Source organism: Panthera uncia, chromosome D4 (assembly GCF_023721935.1).
Source record: "Panthera uncia isolate 11264 chromosome D4, Puncia_PCG_1.0, whole genome shotgun sequence".
Taxonomy (NCBI): domain Eukaryota; kingdom Metazoa; phylum Chordata; class Mammalia; order Carnivora; family Felidae; genus Panthera; species Panthera uncia.
This window is the reverse complement of record NC_064807.1, coordinates 678,935-693,704: the sequence shown is the minus strand read 5'-3', so window position 1 is coordinate 693,704 and position 14,770 is coordinate 678,935. Positions and strand designations below refer to the sequence as shown.

Here is a 14,770-nt window from a genome sequence, read left to right as displayed (position 1 = left end):
TAACCGGCTGAGCCACCCAGGGGCCCCCAAAATAAAATCTCCTTGCTGTACTTCTTGTCAACCTTGCCCAGGGGAAGGCCTGGCTGCATGTCACGGTCTGCGGCCTCCTTCAGTGCCATCCATCCATGAGCCAAAGGGTCTCTCTGTTGATCTGCAGACCGATTACCTTATCTTTCTCCACAGCCTGTGTTTACCCCAGGAAATGGCCCTCCCAGTACACAGCTATTCACACTGGAAACCTGGGCTTCATATATTTGATTCCTCCTCCTCCTCCCCTTCCCCTCCACCCAACTAAATCTTCAGTCTTGTTGATTCTACCTAATTATCTAATTATCTCTTGAATCTCCTGCCTCTCCCTCGAATCCCTGCAATGTTTCTGTCTCTAGACGAGGGCCTTCCCTTCACTTCAGAAGCCACGCTGTGCAGTTCTCTTCGTGAAACGCACAACTGGTTCTGCTCCTGCCTTTGGGAAGAGCCCCAAACCATCAACGTTTCTTCCGAAATCTGTGGGGATGCGGCTGCTTCTCGCCTGCACTCAAGCCTGCAGATCTCACAACCACCTTCGCTTCCCACGCTGTGCTCTCTGCCGAGAATATTCTCACCTCACCTCTCTGTATCCAAACACTTAAGTATCCTTTGAGGTTTGGTTTACACGTGACCACAGCCATATTTAATACTTGCATCTGTTAGGTCTGAGACGACTCCCAGACCTTCAAATAGACATGTCAAGAAAGCAGCTGGAAATTACCAGCATCCAGGTGGCACACAGATGATCAAATTCACCTGGAGAGAAATTATAGCTATAGAAGAGGGTCCAGGCCTGAAGTCAGATGGAGGAGGAGGAGGAGGAGGAGGAGGAGGAGGAAGATTACAGGAGGCATCGAAGGGGCTGGGAAGACCAACAGGACTAAGGGTTGGAAGGAGGGGGACCACGTGTCCTCTGCTGACCTGCTGGGAAAACTCCACACAGGTATCTCCTGCTCGTTTCTGTAACGTGCCACAGCCCCCACAGCAATGGTCACACTGTGTACCACGGAGGCAGCCATTTGATCCCTCAGCAGAGAGGACGCCCTTTACCGCTAGAGATCACAGCAACCAGCTGAAGACACACACAGTAAAAACTTGTTCAATGACTCATCTGCCTATACACCCATGTGCAAATCCTCAAGGATGTCACCTACCACGTGGGGAAAATGTATGGAAACTGCTAATCATAATACGAAGCAGGGACAAATGTATGTCCGGAGAGAGTGCCTGGAAAAGCGGGTGCCTCAGTGAGGGCACGGGAAGAGCAGGCACCAGAAAGCGGAGGCTTGAGCTTGTCAAACAGTGGCTGTCGGGCTCTTGTTTGGGTTTACTGTGAATTTCCCCCAGGTGGCAACACCCCAAGTCTTCGGTGCGGCAGAAAGACGCCGGGTGATGACGAGCACCGTGTCCAATACTGTCATGTGTGTATTGCTTGTCTCAGCAGCTGGTGTGGATGATTTCAGTCCTTACGTTCTGTAGCAATACCTAAATTTTCTATTCTGCCGGGATTTTGGGGGGCGACTAGTTTCGTTCTTTTTTCTTTTTAATGTTTATTTCTTTTTGAGAGAGAGACAGAGTGCGAGCAGGGGAGGGGGACACAGAAGCTGAAGAGGCTCCAGGCTCTGGGCTGTCAGCAGAGAGACTGACACAGGGCTTGAACCCACAAACCGTGAGATCATGACCTGAGCCGAAGTTGGATGCTTAACTGACTGAGGCACCCAGGCGACCCAGTTTTGTTCTTTTTAAAATCAGAGTTTCATTTGGGCAAACTAAGAAAAGAACTTAAGGAGCCTGCTTCAGATTCTGTCTTCTTTTCTTTCTCTCTGCCCCTCCCCTACTCGTGCTCTTTCTCTCTCTCTCTCTCTGTCTCTCAAGAATAAACATTAAAAAAAAGAATAGATTGACACTTAGAAGAACAAATTCTTTAAAAAAAAAAAAGAACTTAATTCAAACACAATATCCCTGTGCATGTACAAAAAAGCCAGTATGTCCAGAACACTCGTCTTATAAAAACCACATAAATCCTTGACAACAGTCTGAAGACTGTATTCATGTATCTGGCAGAAATAAAATTAAGCTTTCTCTTTAAGCATGGAAATACAGCATAATAAATGAGGTTAACGTGGATTTTTTCCTACCGCTGGACACTCAAAGATTCAAGTGGAAAGGAACAGATGACATCACCTACCAGTAATGAGGAAAAACTGAGGCTGTGGACAAACACACTAAGTTCTGATTTATTAAACCTCAAGCAGGCTTCACTTTATCCCCCATGAATGATGGTTTACACTGATTGCCAAAGTCTTCATTTTTACTAAATATCTTTGTAAACACTGTGGTCGCTCTGGTCCAAAGCCATCTCCTTCAGACAGTGTATCAGTGGAAAAGAATCCCCATTCCCAGCAAATGTTAAAGCTGCCATATGTGTGATCTTCTCGCAAACCTCACGCTAAGCATGGGTTTCAGGGTCTGCAGAAAATTACAGGAAGGGCCAGTTCTGGAGGCTGGGGCAGGAATGCCACGTCCGGAGCGCCAGAGAGAAACACGTGCGGGTGGACGGTGGCCTCCCCTAACGACAAGAACCTGCTTCCGAGGGTGGGGCCCACCAAGCGGTGCTGGGGGTAGCTCCCCAGATTAGCTGGACCCTGACGTCTGCGGCCACTGTTGCCCCATCTGCCCTCTGGTTCTCATCCCCAGGCATCTGCCTCCTGTGGCTGCATGGGCATGTGGAGCCACAATGGAGAGGATGGCTCTCCTGCCTATGTGTCTGCGGGGCATGGTGTGACCCCGGGGTGTGCGGGGCGGGGGGCCGCGGACCAGGGGCTCCAGCCTGACAGTGGTGGGGCCACCGCCCTCTCCCCCATGTCTCAGCAAGTCAGGCCGACGAGTGACCCCCATGAAGCGCTGGTTTCCTCTCTTCACGTCGGTAATGCCGCGGAGGATAGAACGTGTGTCACCGGGCTGAAGGCGGCCTCGAGATCACACGTATAGCGTGCCCAGAGAGAACCGGGGGCAGACTGGAACATCTTAATGCTGGTCCCTTTGCTTCCCTCCCGTCCCGTCGCACACAGGGTTTGCAGGGACAGGTGAAGACCCGTTCTGCCAACGCGCACACCAGAAATGTCTCGACAAGACTATTTAAGTGCTGAGTGATATGCATTACACTTTCAGCAGTGAATGTACGCTCTTATGGCAAAAAATCACCTAACTGTAGTTTTTAAGAATGGAAATTAACTGTAAATACCAAATGTGGGGTTTTTTTTGGTACAAAGTTTCTTCTGTAACCTTTTCCTTGAACTCTGGTCAGAATATCACGAGTGTTAAAATGGGCTGGTTTGGATCTAAGCAAAACAACATACTGGCTTTGGGGACAGGATACACACGAAAATCGCCAAACAAGCCTAAACTTTAATAAACAGCTGTGAAAAGCAGAAACTGAACTACGTTTGAAAATTCCTCCGAGCAGGACGGCAGTGTCTGTGCACTACTGTGAACTGTCTACAGTAAAGCACACAGGAGGGATCACAAGTTTTGCGGGTAGAGAGGGCATGCTGTTCCTCCGAACGTGCTGACACGGTGCTGGGAGAGGCCCACGCCAAGCTGACCAAAGGCAAGCTGGCAATTTGAAGAGAAAGCTCAGGAAACACTTGAGAACTTAGCACAGATCTGTGGCTCACGGGCATGTGTCAGAGCAACGTGATTAGTGCCGGGTCGTGTCTGCCCAGTGAAGGGACAAGATCATGGAGGAGAGCAGGATGGGTCGACGGGGCCAGGAAAAAGACGATGAGAAAGAAAAGCAGAAAGGCAGAGGGAAGAGTGGACGGACTTCCAAGGACCGGGCAATGAGTAAGAAAATGAAGAGTCGGGAGAAGGCTGATTGGGTGGCCGTGGGGCCGCCGGGACGTTGGTAAGGGCACTTCCACGGGGCCACAGGAACCACGCAGCACGCGGAACAAGTGGGAGGGCAGCAGGGGAGGCGTTTCCTGTACTTTTCCGGAGCTTGAGGAAAAAGCGGGACGAAGGAATGGATGGCAGTCTGAAGACTGCCAGACGGGACACAGAATGTTCTCTCTGGCTGACAGAAGCTTGTGTGTTTCGGTGGGCGAAGAGCAAGTGGCCATGCTCCTGTTCAAGGGCCCCGTGTGCGGGCTCCACCGTGACCCCACTGAGACGCAGTCCCTGCTACGTCCAATACCCTCTTAAGATGGCTGAGTCACTCAGATTTAGGCTGAGTCCAACAAGATGGCCGCATGGGAGGTGTGAGTTCAGGACAAGAGCACAGTGGCCCAGTCGAGTTCACGAAGAGGCTCTGCAATCCCGCACGAGGGGCTGCTTGCTTCTCCTGTCTGCCGGGTGTTCTGTCCCCCAAGCCCCATAACCTCGGACAGTGTCCCGGGTGTCACACTCTCAGTAGCACTACCCTGATCTCGAGAGCAAAGTACATTGGGAAACATATGGCACCTCGGGGCACCTGGGTGGCTCAGTCAGGCAACCATCCGACTTGACTTCGGCTCAGGTCATGATCCCAGGGTTGTAGGATTGAGCTTCTGCATCGGGTTCTGTGCTGACAGCATGGAGCCTGCTTGGGATTCTCTCTCTCTCCCCGCTTCTCTCTCTCTGCCCCTCCCCCACTCACACATGCTCTCTCTCTCAAAATAAATAAACATTAAAAAAAAAACAAACATGGCATCACAGAAGACATCATTTTGGGGAACTGCATCACAATGAAACCACCACACCAAGTCCTTACCATATTCCTACAGATCTCTACCCAAAATATTTTCTTCCTTGAGAATTATGGTGTCCACTCATGGTTGGCTTCCCATCTTAGTCCCATACTTAGACTGGGCATGAGGGGCTCCCTGAACTGGGTCCTCCTCTGGCCATGCCCTCCTCACTAGGCAAGGTGCTTCCTCCTCGAGATCATGCGTAGGGCTCAGACACCAGAGCTCCCGCCCAAATGGCTTTGTTTCCAGGTCCACGTAAGCCCCTTCCCTGGCTCACTCACCGTGAGGACATACTGCAACGCTGTGTGAGCAACCCTGGCCTAAAGGGTTTGCCTATACAGGCTGGGTATTCCCACAAGGAGGCGACAGCACACGACACAGGGTGGGAGGTGTGGCAGACCAGCACCCACTCCTTCCTAAGCCACCATGTTACCGTGTTGTAGAGGCGAATTCTGAGTTCAGGATTCTAACTCTGAGCCCGGCTCTCTGGGCCATTATAAAGGATATTTGAGACGGGAGGAGAATGCCCCCGGCATCCTCGAGTAGACCGATGTTTGCTGGTTTGTCTCCACACCCGGATGTAATGCAGGGGAAGGCGCCCGTGTGTTCCCACCTGACACGTTCAGCATGGAGATTCAGGCACTGCCCCATAGGCCTGGGACTTCTGGGGGAGGCTGCAGACCGAGTGGAGGGCAGGGCTGACAGACAGAGATCCGGTGGTCCCAGTGGGCCATTCATTCTACTAGGCTTGCACCTGAGCACTATCTCGGGGAGTGAGGGGAGTCCCTAAGAAGGCAGACCTCCTGGGGCCCGTGACGTGCCACACCACCCCGAAGATCACGGAACCTCATCAGTGTCTCAGAGGCCCCTGTGCAGCATTCCCAACAGAAGGACTTTCCAGTCATGCGGACTCGTAACCTCGCCAGGCAGTTCAGGCAACAGGACTGGTCATGAGGCCTGTCTGCCTGTCCACTGCACAGAGCCCAAGCCAGCCTGTCCGTGTTTGTCCACAGACCCTGGCTCTGGTCTCTGGAGGGCAACGGGACAGTGTGGTTTCCTCTCTGCAGTGACTCGGTCCCTGTCAACAGCCATGCTGGCGGAACCACTTCTCTCCCACGTCCAGGAGCCGAATTCGAGTCCCACTGCAAGTTGTGGGCAATCCACCCTAATTACTGCAGCTCCTCATGATAAGAGCTGATGTGTGGGACAGAAAGCCTGTTGCCTATTCTGCTTCAAGACTGGCCTGGCTTTTCTTAGATCCCTGTATTTCCATACACATTTTAGAATTCGACAAGTTCCACCAAAAAAAAAAAAAAAAAAAAAAGTGGGGGAGGTAATCTGTTAGGATTTTGATGAAGTTGCATCACATCCAATCAGCATAAGTAGAAATGGTATCTTTGCGATCCTGAACGTTCCATCCCCGGGGGTGGTACCTCCCCTCCCCAAACTGTCATCTGTAATTGTCTTCCAACATTTTCTCCGAAAAGATCTTGCTCATCATTGCTTTAATTTATTCGTAAACACTTGTAATATTCTTGAATATATCTGATATTTAAAACACATCTTTCCCTTTCTCTTGTCCTCTAACGATAGGAAGAAACAACTGATTTTTATACATTGTGCACCTGCAAAACACTTTATATGATTTAATGATTTATCTCAAACTTATGTTTTAATTTCATATGTAGAAGCATATCATCTGGGACTGGTAAAAATTTTTCCTTCCATTACCTATTTTTTTTGTCGTATCTCTTTTTTCCTTATTTTTCTTGCTTTACTGCACTGGCCATGACCTACAGTGGGCCTGTCTTTATCCCAGAAAGGGAAACATTTCAGTATTTCACCATTGAGTATTTTTTAAATAACAACTTTGTGGAGATATAATTTACAAACCATAAAAGTCACCTTTTTAAAGTATACAATTCAGTGGTTTTTAGTACATTCCTAGTGGGGAGCCATCCCACTGCCTACTTTTGATACATTGTAGTCACCCCATAAACATACTCCGTTCCCCCCGACACTCTCACCCACTCCCTCCCTTCATGGATGGGCTCCTCCTAGACATTTCATGTGAATGGAATCATACAGTTTGTGTCCTCTCACAAGTGTCTTTTGCACGGAGCAGTGTGTTTTTGAGGTTCCTCTACACAGCAGGTATCAACGCTTTATTCCTTTTTACTACCAAGTAATATTCCACTGGGTGGATGGACATTTTATTCATGCATTCATCAGCTGATGGACATTTGGGTTGTTTTCACATGTTGGCTGTTATGAACAGTGTAGCAATGAAATTAGAAATTCACGTGTAAGTTTTCATGTAGATATATATTCCTACTTCTCTTGGGTACGTAGCTAAAAGTGGAAGTGTGTGGTTTGTAGACACTCTGTCAGACTAAGGAATTTCTTCCATTTCTAGTATGCAAAAGCCTTATTTCACTCTCCTTTAAACATTAACATGACGGGGTGTGTGGGTGGCTCAGTGAGTTAAGTGTCTGATTCTTGACTTCAGCTCAGGTCATGACCTCACTGTCATGAGATCGAGCCCTGCCTCGGGCCCCTTGCTGGGTGTAGGGCCTGAGATCCTCTCTCCCCTGCCTCTCCCCCATGCACACACATGCTCTCTCTCAAGAAAACAAAACAAAACACATAAACATGATCATATAATGTCTTTTTTTGCTGTTGTTATTTTTTGCTTGTTTTTTTGTTTGTTCGGGTTTTATTCTTAAATCAACCAGGTATTTCTTGAATAATCCCAATGTAGTCATGATGTATTATCCTATTTATATATTGCTGGATTTTACTTTTGTGAATCTATGTTCAGTAGTGAGCCTGGTCTACAATTTTCCTTTTCTTTACTACCCTTGTTGGGTTGTTGTATGGTTATGCCTTAAAACACTATTCAGGGGGCACCTGAGTGGCTCAGTCAGTTAAGCGTCCGACTTCGGCTCAGGTCATGATCTCGTGGTCCTGTGAGTTCGAGCTCTACATCGGGCTCTGTGCTGACAGCTCAGAGCCTGGAGCCTGCTTCGGATTCTGTGTCTCCCTCTCTCTCTCTGCCCCTCCCCTGCTCACGATCTGTCCCTCTTTCTCTCAAAAATATATAAACATTAAAAAAAATTAAAAAAACTACTGCTCAATAACATTTGTTGATGAATAATATAGGCCTGTGGTATTCTTTGTGGGAAGGTTTGAAATTATGAATTTGACTCCCTTAATAGTTACAGACAATTCAGATTTTCTGTTTCTTCTTATGGCAGTTTCATAATTGTATTTTCTAGGAATTGTCATATCATCTAAATTTGCTGACATAATGTCGATAATATGCTCTTGTGTTCTTACTTATTTATATCTTTTTAGAGACAGAGAGTGAGCGCACAAGCAGGGGAGAGGGGCAGAGGGAGCGAGTGAGAATCCCAAGCAGATTCCACGCTCAGTGTGCAGCCTGATGCCGGGCCCGAACCCACAACCCTGGTCTCATGACCTGAGCCAAGATCAAGAGATGGACGCTCAACTGACTGAGCCCCGCAGGTGGTCCTCCTCTTATGTTCTTTTAACTGCTCTCAGAATCTATACTGACAGCATTTTCAAGTCCTCACACTGGTAACCTACACTCTTCCTCTTTGTTCCTGAATCTGACTTGCTACCGACTTTAGTAGGTTTATTTAAAAAAAAATCCAGCTTTTGGCATTGTGGATCTTGTCTGCTGTATGAGTGTTTTCTATTTCATTGACAGTTTTGCTTCTTGGCATTTCTGGTGGTCTCCCCAAGGGCATAAAGCTACCCAGGACCTCTGAGGTCTGCTGTGCTCAGGGTCTCATTTTTTTTTTTTTTTTTTTAACTGCATTGCCAGGGGCAACCGGATGGCTCAGTCAGTTGAGTGTCCAACTTCAGCTCAGGTCATGATCTTGTGGTTCATGAGTTTGAGCCCCGCTTCGGGCTCTGTGTTGTCAGCATAGAGCTTGGAGCTGCTTCGGATCCTCTGACCCCTCTCTCTGCCCCTCCCCTGCTTGTGTGTGTGTGTGTGTGTGTGTGTGTGTGTAGGCGCGCACGTGCATGGAAGCGTGCTCTCTCTCTCAAATATAAATAGAAAAACATTAAAAAAAAAAAAAAACACCTACAATGCTGATTTCAAAATGTTTTTATAGTGATCAAACTTTTCCGGTCTTTGATGGTAAGGTTCAGAGAGTCACCCACCTGCCAATATTTGATACAGAAAACTGATTTACAACTTTGTTGTAAAAATTCATGGCACTTGCATGTATTTGCATTACCTATTCTGGAGCATGAAAATCATTTTAAAAATAAAGTGACAGAGAAGGGCGCCTGGGTGGCTCAGTCAGTTAAGCATCCAACTTCAGCTCAGGTCACGATCTCATACTCCGTGAGTTTGAGCCCCGCGTTGGGCTCTGTGCTGACAGCTCGAGGCCTGGAGCCTGCTTCAGATTCTGTGTCTCCCTCTCTCTGACCCTCCCCCATTCATGCTCTCTGTCTCAAAAATAAATAAACATTAAAAATAAAGTGACAGAGAAATGGGCATTCTGTGTATTTATGGTGGGAGTACACACATTACAGGACCTTTGTAGAAGCACGCACCAAAACTCGAAGGAGAAACTGTCCAAACACCCGTTGACCACATCACAGCACGTTCCCACATCAGCACTGCACGTAAATGTACCCCTTCCAGGGGGCAAGTCGGTGACAGCAGATGGAACAACCATCACGCCCCGTGGTGTGAAGTGGCTGAAGGCACTTGTGCCTGAGGAGGCAACACCCATTTCTGAGAAGAGCCTCTTTAAACCTGTCAACAAGTAGCTTTATCTTTGAAGTTGTTGCATGGGAAGCAACCACACCCACATAAGAAAAACTAACTCATCGGTATCCCACAGCCCCAGGGGTAAAAACACTGAAAAGGTGACCTTACTCAAACATGTATTCTGGAGGCTGAACCCACAGCAGCCACGCTTGTGGCCCAGGCGCTGGGGGACCCGCTCACACCTGTGTGGTGACAGACACCAAGCTGCAGAGCAGCTGTCAGGGCCAAGTCTCAGGACACAGTTACGGCTGCAGTAATACAGGGGAGGAGACCTCGAATACCAGGATTTTCCATGTACTATGTGGTTAAAATAGTTTCTGCGGAAGGATTCACATAACAGTCCATGAAGCCACAAAGTCGGAGCGGGGACCTCAGAAACCAGAGTCCTGGTCTCTGCGATGCTGTCAGACTTGGCGTCCGTAACTCCTGTCTTTACACTGCTACTTTAAGTTACTTCTCATTGTTTAAATTCTTTTTAATAGTTACTTTTTTCCCCCTGATCTGGTTATAAAAGGCTAAAAATGTTATAAAAGGACAGATTACATAGTAAAACCCCTGCATAATTCCATCACTCAGAGATAACCATTATCAACAGTCTGTTATTTATTCCTTGTTTATTCCTTCCTGTCTGTTCTCCAGGAAGGTGCTATACATTATTAGAAGGTAAGATAATACAGCACGTGTACTGTTTTGACATTTCTTTTTTCTTCTTGGTACATTGTGGACAACTTTGCTAACCGGTGTAACAGTTACTTGTCTCTCTACCAGCTTAGGGCAGTCCACTGTTCCCTGTCAATATACTAGTGGGTTAATTCCTTCCCTTTTATGTTACAATGTTTCCAAGTACTTTCCTGGATGCACAGATGTACAGCTAAAGATGTTTCTATAATGGATCCCAAGGAGTCAAATGCTGGGACAACAAACCGCTACAAAGAGTGTAAAGGCTTCTGTTTGTCTTAAACACTGTCCAACACTGAGTTCATCAACATTTTTTTCCCTCCCCAAACAGTGTATTTCAACAAATCAGGCGCCCCCCCCTGCCTTTTTTTTTTTTTTTTTTTTTTAAAGAGAAGCTTCAGATTGACAGCAAAACAGAGAGGGAGGTACAGAGAGGTTTTCCATACATTCCCCATCCACCCCTTATATGTGACCTCATCTATTACCAACACCCCCCACTAGCGTGGTACATTTGTTGCTACTGATAAGCCTGTACTGACATATACTAATCACCCAAGCCCATAGGCTACCCTGAGGTTCACTCTTGGTGGTGCACATTCTATGGGTCTGGATAAATGTATGACGACATGTATCCACTATTATGATCATACAGGGTAGTTTCCCTGCCTTCACAGTTCTCCGTGCTCTATTCATCCCTCCCTCTGGCCTAATCCCTGGCAACCACTGATGTTTTACTGTTTCCACAGTTTTGTCTTTTCCAGAATGTCATATAGTTGGAATTGTATAGTATGCAACCTTTCAGACTAACTTCTTTCACTAGTAATGTACATTTAAGGTTCCTTCATGGTTTTTCATGGCTTGGTAAGAGTATTTCCTCTTAGCATTGAAAAATATTCCATTGTCTGGATGGATCACAGTTAATTTACTCGTTCACCTACTGAAGGGCATCTTGGATGCTTCCAAGTGTTGGCACTATGAATAAAGCTGATGTAAACATCTGTGTGCAGGTTTTGGTGTGGACATAAGTTTTCAACTCATTTGGGTAAATACCAAGGAGCAGGACTGCTGGGTCACAGATTAAGAGTATGTTTAGTTTTCTAAGAAACATCACACTGTCTTCCACATGGCCGCGCCATTTTGGATTCCTACCAGCAAGGAATGAGAGTTCCTATTGCTCCACATCCTTGCTCGCATATAGTGTTGTCGGTGTTTTGGATTTTTGCCATTCTAGTAAGTGTGTAGTGGTATCACACTGTTGTTTAATCTCCGAAGCCCTTTTCTTTTCTGATTGTGTGTAAGCGTTTTTGGGAAGGAAGGTGGGGTCCTATCTCTAATAGTAGAATCTTCTCAGATGTTTTGTAATCCTGAGCTATCTGCTCACGACTAACAGTATAGGGTTAAAATGCTGACCAAAACATATCAGTGGGGATGATCAATTTTGTCTTTATAGTGGGTTGTGCCAGTGGTGAGCTTAGATTCTGAACATGGGGGTTCCCTGCTCCACCAGCCACCCAAGCCCAGTGGATGAGAACACAGGTTCAGTTTAGGGGCAGATGCCTAATACTCACAACAAATGATGGAGACATCCGGAGGACTGGGGTCATCTAACCTGCTATTCTTAAGTGCAGTCTCTAACAAACGTCACCATTCCCAGCATTTGGAATTTCTAAACCTGTGGGGAACACCCACAGAGCTATCCTGTCCCATACACTTGGGCTGCAGTGTTATCTGTCAGAGTCTCTGTGCCTTTAATCTTTAAGGAATTTCTCAACATTTCTTCTAATAGTACTAATTATTTTGCATATATATATATATACATATATATGTAGTTTATTTTAAGGCATTTGGATGGCCCACGTGTGTAGTCAATTACCTTGATTTGATCTACCCAGGTCATTTTAAGATTTTGGAAAAACAAAAATGTAGCTCTTCTCTGTCAGAAAATTTAGACACTTGAAGTAGAATAGTAAGAATTTAAAAATAGCCATTAAATAATTCCCTAGTCTGTGACAGGCACTTCACATAGGGTATTCATTGCATTGGCAGGGTAGGTATCATCATCCCAGTTGTACAGAAGGATAAAGTTTAATCAGAAACAACAGTAACTCATCCAAGGTCCCCATAAGCAGCAGTGTGAGCCTGGAACCCTGACCGCTCTCTGACCTGCTCATTTGTAGATAGAAAAAACTGAGGCCAAAGTAGACAACCAATTCGCCAGAGTAACCATCATCAGAAGGCTCAAAGCTCCTTTGCACATTTTCTCCTTATTGCTTCAAGGCTGGAAGTTACATAATTTCAGTGACATTAATATGTAACAGCTCTGTGCTTTGTTAACAAGGCTGCCTGCAGACTGGGGGAGCAGGCAGAGGACAGCGAGTTAACCCCACTAAAGGCATCCCAGGAACGCACGGTCCTCCACGTGGCAACAATGGCGTCTCTGTAGTCTGGTAAAGCTCAAGGGGTACCGTGGAGGCTGGTGTGAACTTAGAGGGACACCACATACTTCTTAGTGAGCCTCTACTGCTCCTCCGGTTTCTCTCCCCCTGCCTCCGCTTTCTGCTTCTGCTGTGATTGAGAACAAATATTTCCCTTGGTAACCGTCTTCCCTGGTTACTCTCTTGGCGGCTCTGCACAAAGATCCGAAAGGCATTTGTTCCCAAGGGAAGCAGTGATTTTCGATTTTACTAAGAAGTCAGCTAGCATTTCTCAACATTCCTCTCTTTCCTTGTTTTAAAGAAAGCTCTGGTTTTGTTTCATTTTCAGCCGGAGACTTTAATGACACCAAGCAGAACCTACTTAGTTTAGAATTTCAGGTAAAAGCTTAAAATTTTAAGTTTCTACTAAGGCATGTGGAATGGTTTTAATATTTGGGTGTTTTATGTTGCAAATGTGTTTAACACTTGAGGAAATTAGCTCTTACTAATAGATTTTAGAAGTTTAAAGTGTACATTATGCTGCTTACTTGTTTTTTTTTTCAGGATGAATACTTCCCAAGTATTTTGAACTTTTACGGAATTAGGATTAAAGATACTTTTGTAAGTTTAAATATAATTTACATGCTCAACAGAAGTAGAAGTTGGTTTGACAATTACATTCTCAATTTTTAAAACCTAAAAGAACATAAAGTATTAATTAAAAATGTTTTTCATTTTAAGCCTGTTGAGTGACGTTAAAAGGGACAACAGACATTTCATGGCTTTGTGTAGAAGTTTAAAATTCTCAATGTTATTTTAAAAACTTACTTAAGACAGTGGATGAAAAACTTTAAATGGAGATAAACAATAAGTTAACCAAGATTTACGGACAGTATTTAATGTTGGGATAAAACAAGAAGGGCTGGAAAGAAAAATGTACTTGATCAAAATAATACCTACTGTGATTTAGAGTACCATAAAATTTTAACTCTAGAAACATATTTACTCAATTGCAAAGTTGCTTGTTAAAGTAAATATTAAACGCAATGCAAAATTTTATAAATCACTGAAAATAACAAAGGCCTAGGTATCAATTATAAATTAAAAAAAAATTTTTATTGATTTTGAGAGAGAGACAAAGAGAGAGAGTGAGAGCGAGGGAGAGGCAGAGAGAGAGGGAGATACAGAATCCAAAGCAGGCCCCAGGCTCTAAGCTGTCATCACAGAGCCTGACGCAGAGCTTGAACCCACCAACTGTGAGATCATGACCTGAGCTGAAAGTGGGACGCTTAATTGACTGAGCCACCCAGGCACCCTGACATTGATTATAAAATTAGCAATGAAAGGCCATTTCATAAAACATTTAAAATTTTAATGAGACTATTTAGATCCTGATTTTGTTAAAATTAAGATAGCTCTGAAAATTTATTTCTGTACATGTGTATTTAGGTTTCTGGATGAAAGTGAGCCAATTCTGGGGGGTAAGGAGAAAGACTCCGGGAGGTAAGTCCAGGTGGGGGCCCTAGGATGAGCAAGCCCAGGCCTGGTCCTGTCAAGCGAGTGTTTCCGGGAGGACAAGGGGCCGCCCGGGTGCTGGAGACCCTCTTGGGCGTCCTCCTAAACCCCGTCCAGGGCCGGACTAAACTTGCACCTGGTTCAAGACAGGGCGTCCGCACAGACGACTGTTAATGCAGGACAATGTCCATGAATTCTCACGCAGAGCGCAGTGCCCACGCTCTCCACCAGAGCCACGTCCCTGGCCCCTCCTGCTGCCCCCATCCTGGCTCTTGGCCCAGCCCACATACTGCCTCCTCCGTTCCCTGCTCTCTGAAACGACTCCTCCAGGGTCCTTTGCCCATTGGCGAAGGGATTTGCTCCTTTCATGACTTTTCATGTTAGTTCTACTAAAACCAAAGCGGATCACAAAAACTGGTTCCAATGTAGCTCCACTTCAATGATGTCCAGTAGAGGTTCTGAAGAGGCTGCAGTAATTAGTGGACATACATACTGAACGCAAGTCTGCATGCTGAGGCTGGCGGACAGGACAACCTTGGCGGCGGCCATGTGCAGGGCCATCAGCCCAAGGAGGAGAACCCCTTCCTTCAGGCCTC

General features: G+C 46.1%; 2 protein-coding genes across 5 annotated transcripts in view; one reads left to right on the top strand and one right to left on the bottom strand.

The window, feature by feature from the left end:
* The window catches only part of CENPP (centromere protein P), a 228,303-nt gene that overhangs the window by 29,784 nt on the left and 183,749 nt on the right, over window positions 1-14,770 (bottom strand). The window lies entirely within an intron of this gene.
* The window catches only part of ECM2 (extracellular matrix protein 2), a 33,345-nt gene continuing 31,435 nt past the window's right edge, over window positions 12,861-14,770 (top strand). Inside the window, exon 1 of one of the 2 annotated variants that reach the window (XM_049635659.1) lies at window positions 12,861-13,058. The gene's annotated coding sequence lies outside the window, so the exon portion shown is untranslated. The remainder of the gene's footprint in view (window positions 13,059-14,770) is intronic. The other variant, XM_049635585.1, reaches the window with a different exon arrangement.